The sequence below is a fragment of the Hemicordylus capensis genome, chromosome 1 (assembly GCF_027244095.1).
Source record: "Hemicordylus capensis ecotype Gifberg chromosome 1, rHemCap1.1.pri, whole genome shotgun sequence".
Taxonomy (NCBI): domain Eukaryota; kingdom Metazoa; phylum Chordata; class Lepidosauria; order Squamata; family Cordylidae; genus Hemicordylus; species Hemicordylus capensis.
The window spans coordinates 110803478-110818239 of NC_069657.1; the positions used below are offsets into that span (position 1 = coordinate 110803478).

Sequence of the window (14762 nt, forward strand, 5' to 3'; positions counted from 1 at the left end):
ACAGTGTTTTAAGTGTAACCGAGTCAGAGCCTGCTTCTCCACATTGGCAAGATAACTAAATGGCCATGAGGTGCAGGTGCTGGATAATTCTGGTTTTCCATATGCTATCATTTCCCATCTGCTTTACAAGAAACTCCTCACTACATCAGATCTGCCATTGCAGCCTTCATACATCCACCCTTGGAGGTTCCCCTATTGCCAAAAATGGATACTTCACTGCTGTCCTGGAATACAAAGGATGTACTGCAGAAGGGAAAGTTTATGTGTCACAAAAAGAAGTCTCAGTATTGGGCTGGAAACAGATAGTGGGGCTATTCCCACGATCATTCATTCATTCATTCGATTTCTATACCGCCCTTCCAAAAATGGCTCAGGGCGGTTTACACAGAAAAATAATAAATAAATAAGATGGATCCCTGCCTCGAAAGTTGCTCCATTGCATCTTCTTTTTAAAAAGAATGTAGAATTTAACTGGATGGCTGGTTTTCTACAAGGCTGGTTTTTAGACTATCGAGTCAGCCATTGCTGAAAGCCCTGCTCTCACTTCTTTTGACAGCAACAGGCACTATATCGTAACCACTGATGCTTCTGAATATGGTTTGGGTGCTGTCTCGAGTCAACCCAGCAAAAAAGGGGACAGGGGACAATTCATTTTTTGGTTGTTGAGAAGGGGATGTGTTGTATTCTAGCCAACAATATTTTGCAGTTTGTTTGTTTTTTGGGCATTTGTGCCAGAGCAGATCCTGTAGAGAGTGTGGGGGAGAAGTCAGAAAGAAAAAGGAAAAGGAGAAAAATAGAGTTGTTGCTGAATAAATATTTAGTTAAATCGATATATTTCCTTGTGTGTATGAGGGAAGCAGCTATAAAACAGTTCCTTCAACTTGAACTCTAGATGAATGAAACAGTAGGACAAAGTTAGATACTGTTTATGTGAAAACCTGTTCACTAGCTCTTAATTACCTCAAATATTGCAGAAGCAACAGATCACAGATTTTCAGCCTGGAAGGCTAAATATACGCGCATGTTCATGTTTGTGAGAGTGGAGGGAGCAAACATTTAAAAAAAACTATAGCATATTTAATGTAATTAGCAATCTAAGCATCAACTGAGACAAAACCAAATTATATTCAAATACAGACAAGATTCTTTTAAAGAGAAAACAGAAGATAAATTCATATAAAAGTAATAGAATACAGTATAGCACTTTAATAAGAGGACTGATTTAGCTATGCACAAAATGTAATCCTTTGGAAGAGTCTATAGATCTCAGATCATTTATAAAGACTAAGATATGAATTCAGAGAACTTTGCAAAAACTAGTTCCATGCACCCAGGGAGCCTCGTCTCACAATCCATGAAAAGGGCTCCAGAGCAGACTGCAGGGGAGGCGGGTTACTCCTAACTTCCCTGCAGACGATCCAGGCGCCATTGCTAGGCGCACTCCCCACGCGCCCAAATGATTCCCTGTGCGCTGAGGCAGCAGGGAGGGTCAGGGCCGGAATGTGTCGCCCCGCCCCCTGGAAATACCATGATGCACCATGTGAGTGCGTGGTGCATCATGGGGATCCACCCTCCCCTCTCCAGGCTCCCCGCAGTCTGGCAGCTGCGTCTGCTTGCCAGATGATCAAAAAATGAGCATAAGGGAGTGCTTGCTCCCTTCACCTCATTTTCAAGGGTGGCTATTTAGGCGGGTTTGCTGCCCTGTTGCTGCTGGGACTGGCCCAATCCCGACGGTTCACATGCACGTGCAAAACCGGGCTGGGCTCCCTTTGGATTATCTTTCCAGACAGGAATCCCAGGGTAAACCTTTTGGAAACTGGGAAGAAATTCAGAAGCAGCTTCTGTTGGGGCACATGTACCCCAACCTTAGATCCAGAGGTACCGGCCCAGAAGTATGTGGAATTCAGGCCTGTGTCTGGTTCCAATTTTATTAAGACAGGAATTAATGCCTGGGCTCAGGGTGAATTGACACCCCAGATCTCAACTGGTCTGTGAGGGAAGAGGCGATCCAGCATTGTATTGTGAAATGGGTACTCAAGGAAGCACAAAAGCCAAGCCAGAACAATCCAAATGCTAAAATGTGACTCACTATCAGATAATGTCTGTGGAAGAGGCCAGAGGCTGATCTCCCCTTTCCTGTTGCAAGAAGTCTATGTTAATCCTTGTCAATTATTGCTCTGCTATACTCAATTGCTCTCTATAGAAATTCAACATAGGTAAATGCACACAAAAGAAAACACCTATAGACATTAATTCTTACTTAACACTTTAACACCTTTTGGTATCAGGCTAGCAAATCTGGGACAAGAGAAGATGCCCATTTGCAACTCAGAGATGCAGATTTGCCTTGAGCAATGTCCTCTCCTCAGGATAGCAGCTAACAGAAGATGAGATTAAGATCTCTCTGGACTGGCCAATATCCTGAATAATTAAAAGACATTATCCAGAAGGTAACAGCATTGTCACCCTTTTGGGGACCCAGGAAAAGATGAGGAGATTTGAATAGACTCTATGAGAGATCAAAGGAAAATACAACTATAAAGAACAGGCTTACTGGACAGAGAACGAGCAATCTTGTGCCTACAAGCAAGATCTGCTCACGAGCAATCCCAGAGTTTGCTGCTAAGCCGCGGGGCAACAAGCAGGAACTCTTTCCATGGACAGGAACTGTCTGTGACTTCCACTGCGCAGTGAGAAGTCAAGACTTCCCCAGCCATGGTGCTCTGACTCTCAGCCGTGCTCTGAGCAAACTGCATGCTTGATCCAAAAGCTTCTGTCTCCAGCCAAAAGCTTCAGCTGAAAGATCCACCATTCTCAAGCCTCTGATCTGGGTAATATGCCACCCCACAAGCCTTGGATCCCTCCATCCTTTCCCCTTCTCCTTTCCCCTCGTCCCTCTACTAATTCCTGATCTCCCCAAACCATGCCAGCCCTCAGCCTTCCTTACCTTCCTCCCCCTTTTTCCACCTGTAGGCTCTAGGAAGATTTAATACACACACATATGTTAGTTAGGAACACTGGGTGAATATTGGTGCTGGCTAGGGTTGAAATACTGTTAGTAATATTGATAGAATGTTCTGCTTTCTGCTCAGCTAGATTGATGTTGTTATTCTTTTATACTCAATAAAGCCCATTGAATCATTTAGGATTGCTTTGATCTCCTTTCTTCCTTGCACCCAGATCCTACATGGTCACTATATAAAAGAACTTGGTCACTTGGTGACACCGATGAGATAGGCCTAATCTTGTATGCTAGCTAATGAGCATATTCAGTATACAAATCAGGCCTGGACCACAACACTTCTGAAATGGCATTGGGTGATGCAAAGGAAATGAATAAACATTCCACTGGACACACAAGAAACAGAGCCATACAGGTAGCATTGCAAGGGCTATACTGTTGAGGGTCAAGAAAGCCTACTACTGCCCCCCGTGAGCACATGAGCCTGATCAGACCGAGCTGGACCAAGTCAGACATGCCATCACAATCGTCCTGCTATCCCTAAAATTGGCTGCCCATGAACAACCACCTCAACAATAGCCCACACTCAGGGGGATGCCATTGGATACAGGGGCATCTGTGCCTGACCGCTGTGGCCTTTCCCCTGCCTTGCTAGATTCTCACTGGAGCTGCTAGGTGTAGTTGCATCAGGCTGAGCAAGAACCTCCCTTGGAGCAGCTGCCATAGGTATGAGAGTGCTGGCTGCCACCACTTCTTCCATGACTAAAATCCCTAGGTTTTGTGTACAGATGCAACAGACTGGGCTAGAACCTCAACTGGAGTTAGTACCTTATGGCAGAGAAAGTTGTTGTCATCTGGGTTACCAACAGGGCCAGCCAGACCAGCCTTGGCCTCCTCCAGTGATAAAATCTCACAGTTCTCAAACCTGGGATCTTGTGCTGATGAAACCTTCACTAGAACTTATATTGCATGGGAATAAACATTGTCAGAAAGGAGTATAAACACTAAACTAGCATTCACTTTCACCAAAGCCACAAGTGTATTAGAAATGGACTGCGTATGTTCATAGAATCATAGAATGTTGGAAGGGACCTTGGACAGTGTCCTTTTGTGTGCAGGTGCACGTACGTGCACGCACACGCACACACACACCCCAACTTGTGCATTGTTAGAGTGACAAAGGGAATTTCAGCAGGTGCCGTTTTTCTCATCCCTGCATAACATGACAAGTTTTCCTTGCCAAAATTCTCTCTTCTGCAGGAACATACAGGAGCTCTCTCCTTCCTTGCATAAGCCTGGTTCAAAATTTCCTTTTCAGCTGAATGATTGAATAATCTGTAAGAGCTCCCAGCAATCTTTGTGTAGATTCTTTTTGTGTCAATTTACATAGCTGTGCCAGTTCCAGGTTTTGAAAGGCCCGCAGGCAAAAGCCCCTCTCTGGGCCATCTTCCTCTTCCCATCCCTCACTTGCTCTCCCCTCTGCCTCTAGATCCAGTCCCTACTGCCAGCAAAAGGAAAAGGGCAGGTGCATGAGTAGAAAAGAGCTGCATGGACTTCAGCAGATGCCTGATGATGCTGACCTCTTGATACCATCCTTGTGCCAAGGCCAGGACTTGTCAGCAATCCCTTGAACCAACTTTGAATCTTCAGTTGCTCTGGTTCTATCCTAGGTCGAAACAAACCCATGATTAGTATTGGGAATTCTCTCTGGTAAGATAACCCCTTTTTCATTATAGCAGAGTGCACAGAGGCACAACACAGCGGAATCTAGTTAGGCATGTGTGTATGCTGAAAGTAAAGTAACTTGGAGCCAGTTCATAGCTGCAAATCAATATAAGTGGTATTTATTAGAGAACTCCATTCTAGATAGGAAAGTGAGGAGTTGGGATCTCTAATTATCTAGCTATCTGGATGCAGATGGATTCTGCATCTCTGCACACATGGAGCAGGGAGAGGAGCTTGCATGTTGCAAGGTAGAAGGAACAGGAAGAGAAGAGAGAGAGGAAGTGCAAAGCAGGAAGGAAGGAAGTTAGTCCCTGAGAGTAGCAGTCTACATTCCAAAGGGATAGTGTCAGAGCAGTAGAGAAGGGATGACCAGTGTCTTGACCCTCTAGCCTTCTGACTCACTAGTCTGTCCTCCACTGTCTTTGAGACAAGAGACCGTGCAGAGTCCTTCACTTCCAACAATTAGAAGATCATAAATTCCCAAATAAAACTAAATTGGTTGTTCTCACAGGGCCATGGACATATATTTAGACAAAGTTTGTTTTTACAAAGGGGAAATACAACTAAATACTTTGGAATAGAGCCTGATTCAATCCACAATATGATCTGTAAAGGATGTTCTCTCCCAGCATGCCTACCAGCCAGAAAAATAGATTTGCCACAATTTAAATAACATTGTTCAAATACAAAAAAAATAACAGTGGGTAGTTTCTAAATCACATCTAATGCAATTTCATAACCTGATCTGGTTTATTGTGTTACTTATACATATCAAAAGGCATTTTTGGAGTAAAAGTAAACATTGTAAAACTGATCATTAAAAAACACAAATACCCCAAATAATCATACTATAGCTAGCAAGAAAAGTAAGTTATTTAAAATCACATATTTCCTTTCAGTATGCCAGGTAACTTCCAGATGTTCTTGGATATTCCACCTTGCTGGGTCTTGATCACAAGGACATTAAATTCATGTCACTCCACTGAAATAAATGTAACTACATATGTAAGCTTTTCGGAATTGTAGTGTAGCAGTCCTTAAAATGTGTTTTAAATCTGTGCCTGACCGCTGTGGCCTTTCCTGTGAAACTTTGGGCATCTTTAATATCCTATAGCACTGTCATCTTTACTGGTATTTAAGAACACTTATTATTTATTAAATATTAGAACATGTCCAATACAATCATGACTGCCAGTTGACGTTTTTGTTCAAAAAATGTGTAAGGAAATGTGTGTTGGTCTGGAAAGGCATTCTCATTATCCATTTATTTTTCTTTGGGCAAATAGAGAAAATTGTCAGAAGGGCAATTATATCTGATGCTTTTTAAAATCCCCACTAATGCTCTAACTGATCTGAAGCAAGATGCATGTTGACGCCCCCTCCCCAAAACTTTTACACATTCGTGAAGTTAAAATAGCCGCCAAGAACACATTAGTGCTACTGCAAAAAAATACATGCAAAGCAATGTAAGCACATGGCACATTTAATTTTTCAGTGGCCTGGGGGCCCTGTTATCTGGTCTTTTCTGGGAAATCACTCATCATGTAGTTATCAGGAAAAGAGAGAACCACAACCCCCTTTTCTGGGAGCAATCCAATGCAGTATGGATATTAATTAAATTTATTAAACAAATAACACAGCGACTCAGGGAAGCAGGGGTCCATCTGCCAGCACTACAGATTGATCTCTGCAGAGACGCAAGCTGAATGGTAGTTAAAGCTAAGTTGCAGAGCTCAGCAGATGGGCTCCTGTCTCTAGCGAGGGAGATTTGGTGGCGGTCCAACAGCTTTTTTCCCCCTCCAGGTTTTTGTTCCTTGCAACTGTGATTGAAGACGCACTTCTCTGTCTTTTCTCAGCCTCCTCCACGCTCTGTCCCCTCCCCACCACTTCTTCCTTTTCCCCCCCTCCCCCTCTTTTTTTGCTGCTGCTGTTTATGTGAACATTGCACTGAGCAATGATTAAGTCTGAGTGATTTGTTCGAGAGGCAAGTCCCGGCTGATCTCATTCTGTGCCTGTGATGTAAACCTCAAGCAGAAAATAATTAGGAGAATGTAATCCCTTTGACTTTACACTCCACTTGTGTGCCCTGCTGCAGCTCAGCATGCAGCTTTTGGGGAGTGGTTACAAGGCAGGCCTGTATCAGCTCTCCTAAATTACTGTGTGTGTCCTATGTATATTTTGCTCTCCAAGGTTTGAATGCACAACTTTTGGCTAATTGCTCCTACACTAAGATCTGCTTTGCCTGTTTATAGTCTCAATTAAAACAATCTTTTTGGCGTTAAAAAAAAAATGTCTTGTTAATTTTCCAATGGTTTCTTCAAGAAACTAGGTGTTTTGTCTCAAAATTTTGATTTAGAAGAAGAGTTTGCCAGATACACATCCATTTCTGATTTATTGATCTGTAGCTTCCCCCATGGCTGATTTAGTACTGTAGCATTCAGTGGGAAGTGGAGGGAAAGCTCTTCAAGGAAGAGGTATTAATTCGTGTAGGCAGGTTGCTGTAGAAAGCTGATTTTGGACTGTGCCACCACCATATTATCTTGCTATGACCCTACCATATCTGCTGTTTGATCTAGCAGAGTTCAGCAGCACAGGGATCAGCATTCATCCCCATGTGGTTGCGACTGCCAAACACACTGAAATTGTGCACTTAATGCCCCCAAAACCGTCTGCAGGAGACTATTTGAGGAGTGCAGCTAATTGGCTAATTGAATACACTGCTAATTAACTGCATAATTGGTCTCCCAGTTACATCTTGCTAGTTCCATAAGGATTTTGAAGATGTCACAGCCACCACTAGGGATATTTCCTGAGTTCACAAGGAACCACTGGACCTTTTTATACAATCAATTATCATGGGATAAAAGACAACCCATGAGCTCACTTCAGCCTCTGATTTGTTTACACATTCAAGGGGTGAATCAGAGTTGAAGTGTATTGAAAGAGCAACTAGCACTTGCCAAGATGAAGGGTTGTTGCCTCACCTCTGTTTGATCCTCAAAAAAAGGTCAGATTCACACAACTTTGTCACCCAGTGGCAGCCCCACTTTTCAGTAAGTTCATGCTGCATCAGCCCATGGCACAAGGGCCATCCATCCAGTGCCACCAAATGTTGAATTCAGCCCAGATCAGCTTCTGGCACACCACTGCCACAAATGTAGAACAATAGAAAAGCATTTTATCATTAGCCAGATTCTTTAGTGAGGCGAGCTGGTCTTGTGGTAGCAAGCATGACTTGTCCCCTTAGCTAAACAGGGTCCACCTTGTTGCATATGAATGGGAGACTTGATGTGTGAGCACTGTAAGATATTCCTCTCAGGGGATGGAGCTGCTCTGGGAAGAGCTGAAGGTTTCAAGTTCCCTCCCTGGCATCTCCAAGATAGGACAAGATTTTTTTTATAGGACAAGATTTTTTTATTGAACCAACAAACTACCAAAGCATACAGTACGTTACCAAAGCACAATTATATACAAAGTGGTTGTTTGTATATCATATATCTACAAAGATTTACAAACAAGGATTTGGTAACCCACAGGGTTATAAAGTATATGCACGCAGTACTGTAACTCGGTGTGTGTGGGGGGATTACCAGGCACATCAGGTAATCAGGGGGCGGGGTTACGTCCAACGTCCATTTCCACAATTTGTCCCATTGCTGTTTAGAAGAGATACACTTGTCTTTTTGCACATAACCATACAAACTTTTCCAGAAAAAATTTACTGTCTCATCTATGTGGACCTCTTGGTCGCGTCTTCCCTCCCTATTCCTATGCAGGAGCATTGCATAAATGACATACAGGTTTACTAACCTGATTACGAGAAGGAGAATGTTCCAATTCCCTAGTATAAGGGCACCCGTTCCGTCCCGTTTCCTTGAAGGTTTCTTTCTGGGACCTCGAAAAGAGGTTCTGTCGCTCGAACCCAAGGTTAGTTCTTCCAAAGTCTGTTTTTCCAAATCAGGCCACTCTAACAGCTTGCTTACTCCCTGACACACTCTTTTGGCTACCACACACTCTTTTAAGAAATGTGAGTGGGTTTCCCTGAATGTTTTGCCTAGCTCACTAGCTTTCTGTTTGCAGGTGATTTTAGGACACTCTTGCTGGTCCTCTGGGAGCCATGGCTTAGCCACATTAAGTGGTAGTACTTGGTGGTATAAGCGCCACCTTGTTTCCCATGAATGAAAAAGGACCTTTTTCTCCTTAAAGTGAGCGATAGGGTGATCGGCTTGCAACAAGTACTGTGAAGTGCGGTGTTTGTAGCGTTTACGTTCTAAATCAGGTTTAAAAAAACCCACTTTGAGAATCTCTTCATAAATTGTTTTCCTTAGCTACTTAACTGAGGAGGATCCTTTAAATAGATCCGGTTCAACCTTCCATTTATATATGTCTTATTAAATCTCTTTATTAGGACTCATTGTATTCTTCAGACTTTTATGCATTGGTCTGACACAGGGGATTTCTACTACACTAGACCAGCCAGAATCTTCAGAATGAAGCCTCTAAATATCAAAATAAAAGATAGGGACATAGGAAGCTGCCATATACTGAGTCAGACCATAGGTCCATCTCGCTCAGTATTGTCTACACAGACTGGCAGCGGCTTCTCCAAGGCTGCAGGCAGGAATCTGTCTCAGCCCTATCTTGGAGATGCCAGGGAAGGAACTTGGAGCCTAGATGCTCTTCCCAGAGCGGCTCCATCCCCTAAGGGGAATATCTTACAACGCTCACACTTCTAGTCTCCCTTTCGTATGCAACCAGGGCAGATCCTGCTTAGCTTAAGGGGACAAGTCATGCTTGCTACCAGAAGACCAGCTCTCTTCCCAATAACACATGGTATAGTTTTCTGGGACAGTGTCACCCCAGAATATAAATGGGGGATTGAATGCTTGAATGAATCCCCAAGGTAAATAAAGCAAAGCCCTCCATGAGTGTAGAAAATTTGCATAAGGAAAATATGTGTGTAGAGTTCTTCTTCTTGATATCAGATCTGGGATTAGTGGGGAGGGTTTCTGTGTGTTTTGTGTTTGATTGAGACTCTTCAGTGGTAACTAACCATTTCCTCCAGAATAAGGCTTTCTGGATTTGCATTTGTCCTATCAGTGTTTCAATCACATTTTACAGATTGGATTTGAAGCAATCATCTGTGTAGCTTCCTTTTTGGCTCTGCTCAGCATCAGTTTAACAGAACAATGGTAGTGTTCAATGAAAGTCTGGATTCCTGTTAGATTTTATTATCCATATATTTAATCCCCGTAGATGTGCCTCTGTGGGGATGCGTCCCGGCAACCCAGCGGATTGGCTGGGCAGCGGAGGCGCCGGATTGGCTGGGCAGTGGGAGCCGTTGGGATTGGCTGAGGGAGCAGCAGGAGGCTGTTGAGTTGAGCTGCAGCTGTGGGGGGAAATGTTGGCAGCCGTGGTGAGGAGGCGGTGGCGGCTGCCGCGGGCTGCTGTGAGAAGGAGGACGTGGCGGCAGCCGCAGCCCTAGCCCAGCCATCGCAGCCGCGGCCTGGGCTGGGAGGAGGCGGGAGGCGGGAGGCAGTGAGACAGACTGGTCCTGGAAGTGCCTGCAGGGGTGAGTGGGGAACGGGCAGTGGGGCACAGCCCCTTCACCTGTTGCAGCCTGGGGCGGGAAGGAATCGGGTGGCGGGGCTTCGCTGTTCGGCGGCGGCGGGGCCCTTTTTGGCAGCCTGCAGCCTGGTGAGGCTCTATGTGGGGGGAGGGGGGAGGGATGGAAGAGAGGGAGGGCAAGAAAGCGCAGGCCTGGTGGGAGTGGGGGAGAGAGGAGAGACCCGGGCAGGAGGGAGAGGGGGTGGAAAACAGCCAGCCCCAAAGTGCACAGATGCTCTGTGCAGGTTGGCTAGTTTATTATTATTTACCATATTTTTATACCACCTGATATGCATATCTAGGCCGTGTACACATTTTAATATTAAAAATCACAGATTAAAATACATAAAGCACAATAAAAACAATATAAAACAAATTATTAAAATTATTAATATTAATTCTAATTAAAAGCTTGTGAGAACAGGCAAGTCTTGAGGGTCTTCCTGAAAACAAACACAGAAGGAGACGCTTTAATTTCATCAGGGAGCATATTCCAAAGCCCCAGGGCAGCCACAGAGAAAACCAGGTCCTGAGTCTCCACCAAACGAGCTGGTGGCAACCATAACCGGACCTCTCCAGAAGATTGTAAAAGGCGGCAGGGTTCATGACAAAGAAGGCGCTCTCTTAAATAGTCTGGACCTATATAATAAATAATCTTCCCTTAGAGATTTCCTCCAAGGGAAGAGAAAATGGCTGAGTGCTCTGTGTGTGTCACTGTGCCTGAGCTTTCCATTTTAGATCATGCTGACATTAATAATATGACTGCTTCAGTTACTATGGTAAATTGTCAGAATTAGTTGTTTTTTCATTAGTGTCCTGCCAAGAATTATTTTGAATTCTAACTCAAAGAGCCATCACTCTGCCACAGCTCTTTACAGGTTTGAAACTAGCCCTGCTTAATGGATGGGAGAGAGAGTTTTGCTGAAAAATGTTTGTTTACCAGGATGCGGTAGGTGAACTACCAATTTATTTGTCTAATTTGTAAGAACTGAGAGATCTCAAGAGATGGGCAGGCTGCATATGAATTCACAGGCTATTTACCACAGATCTCTTCACCATCAGCTTATACCTGGAATAATTTTGTTATCTGATTTAAATGGCAATGTAGTCACTCTGGCATCTCAATTTAAGAGAAGATTGGATGATATTCCTGAAGTCAATTACAAGTGCCCCCCCTTAAAACAAATTTTGCCCACCACCACCAAAAAATTAAATGTAAATTGGAAAATTAGATTGAGATATCAGAGTATGTATTACACTAAAAACATTAAAACTTCATTAACATATACAAAATAGGAAAACTGCAGAAGTCTATACAACAAGCCAGTTAAGTGGGACTGGTACAGCTTTAAGCCAAGCTATACAGCAGTTCAGGTATATTACTAGTGCTGGGTCAAGGAGTTATTGCATTCAGTCCCACTTCATGCATGACCCTTCTACCCAGCTGGGGCTTGATAAGTGAGGAAGCTCCCGCCTCCAACCTTGCTTTTATCTAACACCCAATCAAATATTGGGAATGTACCCAGCCAGCTCCCAAACCCGGGTGGGAGGCTTCTCCTATCCTAATAATCATCATAAAAACAGCCCTCCTGTTTGCTGGAGTACATGCACTCCCCACCCCCTCCCGACACCACTGCATATCTATGTAGGGAACTACCGTATGTTCTACAGGGTTTTGAGCCCAGCAAAATAATAATATATTAATGCTTTCTGCTCTCATATATGAAACCTCTCTAGTAGCTGTTTGTTTAATTTGGACATGGAAGGCATGGATTTAAATCTCACCTCAGGCACAACATTACTGGATGGCCTTGGGTCTTGGTAATCGCTTTCTCTGAGCCTCGGTTCCCAATCTGAAAAGTGGGAGGATTCAGTTACCTCACAGGACAGTTGCAAAGATCAAATAAGATTGTAAAGCATTTTGCATATGTAGAATACCATGACTTTATCAATAGCAATGTATATCTGCATAGTGTTGGGGAAGAGGCTAGTAGTAATATAGTAGAAGTAAGTTGTATTTTATGGCTTACATGTCCCACAACAGTGTCAGATCTGCACAGCTGCAAGGCTCTAACACACATAGTGATGGTGCTGTGCAAGAGTACTGTCCCAATATGGCTGGATCTTGCACATTCACATATTGTGTTCTACTCCCATGATTCCCAATGAAAGTAATGTGCATCATGCAATTGTGCAAGAGTCAGCAGCACTGGTACTGCCTTCTTGAACAGCACCATCATTATATCTGTTAGAGTCCCATAGTGGTGCAGATGGGTCTGGCACTGCCTGCATTGTGCTGCAGGATATGTCAGCAATGTACATTTAGTCAATGTATTTATTTATGACATTTTGAAATCCTTCTCTTCAATGTTGAAGGACCCCATAGGACTGCATTTGCTTAAATACAAGCAAAAGAGCAGCATCAGAACAAAAGAAAGAAACCCTTTATATCCCATTTAAAAATATTTAGCAGCAGCAGCAGCAAACTATCAGCTTGCCTCAAAGGCTTTTAAAAACAATCATGTTTTCACTGCACACCAGAAGGGAACAGTGATCGGGCCAAGCGAACCTCCTTTATTTAGGAGGGCATTCCAGAATTGTCTTGCAATTCCAAACACATTACCTGTGTTGCATGCTCACCACCCTATCTCTGACAGTGAAGGAATATTGTAAAGTAGATACTATTTTAAAGAACATGAATGAAAAAAACCCCAAATCCCCATTTAAGGAGCTACATCCTAAATGCTGATAATGGGAGAGACACCAGGGAGGAAGAGGAACCAATAGATATTATAGTTCCCTCCTTTGGCACCTCTGTATTTTTTTCCCTATGGCCCTTCAGCCATATTTTAGTGTATAACATCTTCATTCATAGAAGGGATCATGAACAATGTTTCTCCCTGCAAACCCCCACTGGCACCCATTCTTCTTTCTACATTTTCTTCTTATTTTCATGTATCCCTTTTCCCCATAAAAAGGATGCACACATTTGCCATTCATAAAAATGAATGGCCATGACATTTCACTCTGTGAACAACTAGTGACCCATACAGAATAAATGTCTCAACATTATCATCCTTCTGGAATGGTTTGTGGTGGAGTCTGCCAGCTGATAGAACCAAGACTTCATGGTATCAAGTAGTTCAATAGCAGTGCCTAATATAGACATCAACAGATGGCTTGAGAGGCAATTGTTAACCTACTGTATCTCTCAATCCTTTTTCTGGCAACATATTTAATTTATTTAATTACCAGAAGGTGTGAAGAAGCTGACGAATGTCTCGGTTGCCCAGACGTGCATGGAAAACAAAATCAGAAGGGGATGGTTCAGTTTTTAATCCTAATGGTAATATGTGAAGTTAGGTTTGGGCGTTCAAGTTGCACCACTAAACAAAATAATAATTATTGCTGTATCGATCACTCAACAGAGTCCCATGTGCAAAATTACTGTGAAGGCACCAAGACTGTAGCATAAGCAAATATGGTTACTTTTGTAAAAGTGTTCAAAGTCAAGGGCAGTGGTGGCACCAGAAAAAACAAACTGAGGTGGGCACAGAAGTGGCGAAGCACATTTATGGGTGGGTAAGCTGTGTCTCACATATTAGATTTCTGAAACAGAAATGTGGGGGGGGGCAGATGGGGGACAAACAAATTGTCTGAGGGGACGCATGCCACCCTTTTGGAGACCTGACCTTGGCTGGGGCTGGTGGGAGAAAATTATTCCTTCATGAAAAGAGTCCACACACTTCCAAGCAGGGACACAATTTAGAGAGGGTACGTTGTGGGGCAATGTCTTTCTCTCTTTCTTACACACACACGCACACTCTCGCACACCACGTTTCAGACCATACTCAATGAACAGAACACACAATACATATAATGAGGCAAGATGCAACTAACATAAGTTCAGCGCCTTTGTGGGCCTTACTCCTGTAGAACAATGATGTCATGATAATGAAATGTGACACAGGGATGCAAAGAGATACAGGAGTGCCGTGCTTACCTTTACTGATGCTACCATGTATTGGGCATCATGACATAAACACACAATGGTATCAACTAAAGTTCAAAAAGATGAAAGCAAGCTTTAAAACTTGAAAATACTTTTTGTAGCCAGACAGCCAAGCCCTGAACTCTTACAGAAAAGGGCTCTGCTAACATCCTACTGCCTGATAGGAGGCACTGATAGGAGTGACTTAAATGTACGAGGAACTAAATTCTGGGATATGTCACTTGCTGCTCCTTACAATGTCACAACCTATGATGCCATACTGGCATAGGAGGAATGCTGTAACAGCACTATAGGCAGATGGTACCACAGTAAAATGCTTAGAATCAAGGCCCCAGGTGGTAGTGAGCATTCACTAGGGACACAACAATTCTCCATAAAGACTAAGAATAAGAAAATAAAAAAATCTCCAGGCAATTTTCCACACATGACATTTCCATGAATACTTAAATAAAAATG

The 14762-nt window shown here is 43.3% G+C and overlaps 1 long non-coding RNA gene across 1 annotated transcript; it reads right to left on the reverse strand.

Annotated features, from left to right (window-relative positions):
- Positions 1 to 1106: 1106 nt before the first annotated feature.
- Positions 1107 to 14193, reverse strand: LOC128341204 (uncharacterized). The gene is made up of 3 exons (XR_008314258.1): positions 13547 to 14193; positions 12080 to 12147; positions 1107 to 4628 (listed from the first exon to the last, which is right to left on the reverse strand). It is a non-coding gene; the product is annotated as an uncharacterized LOC128341204 (long non-coding RNA).
- Positions 14194 to 14762: the final 569 nt, after the last annotated feature.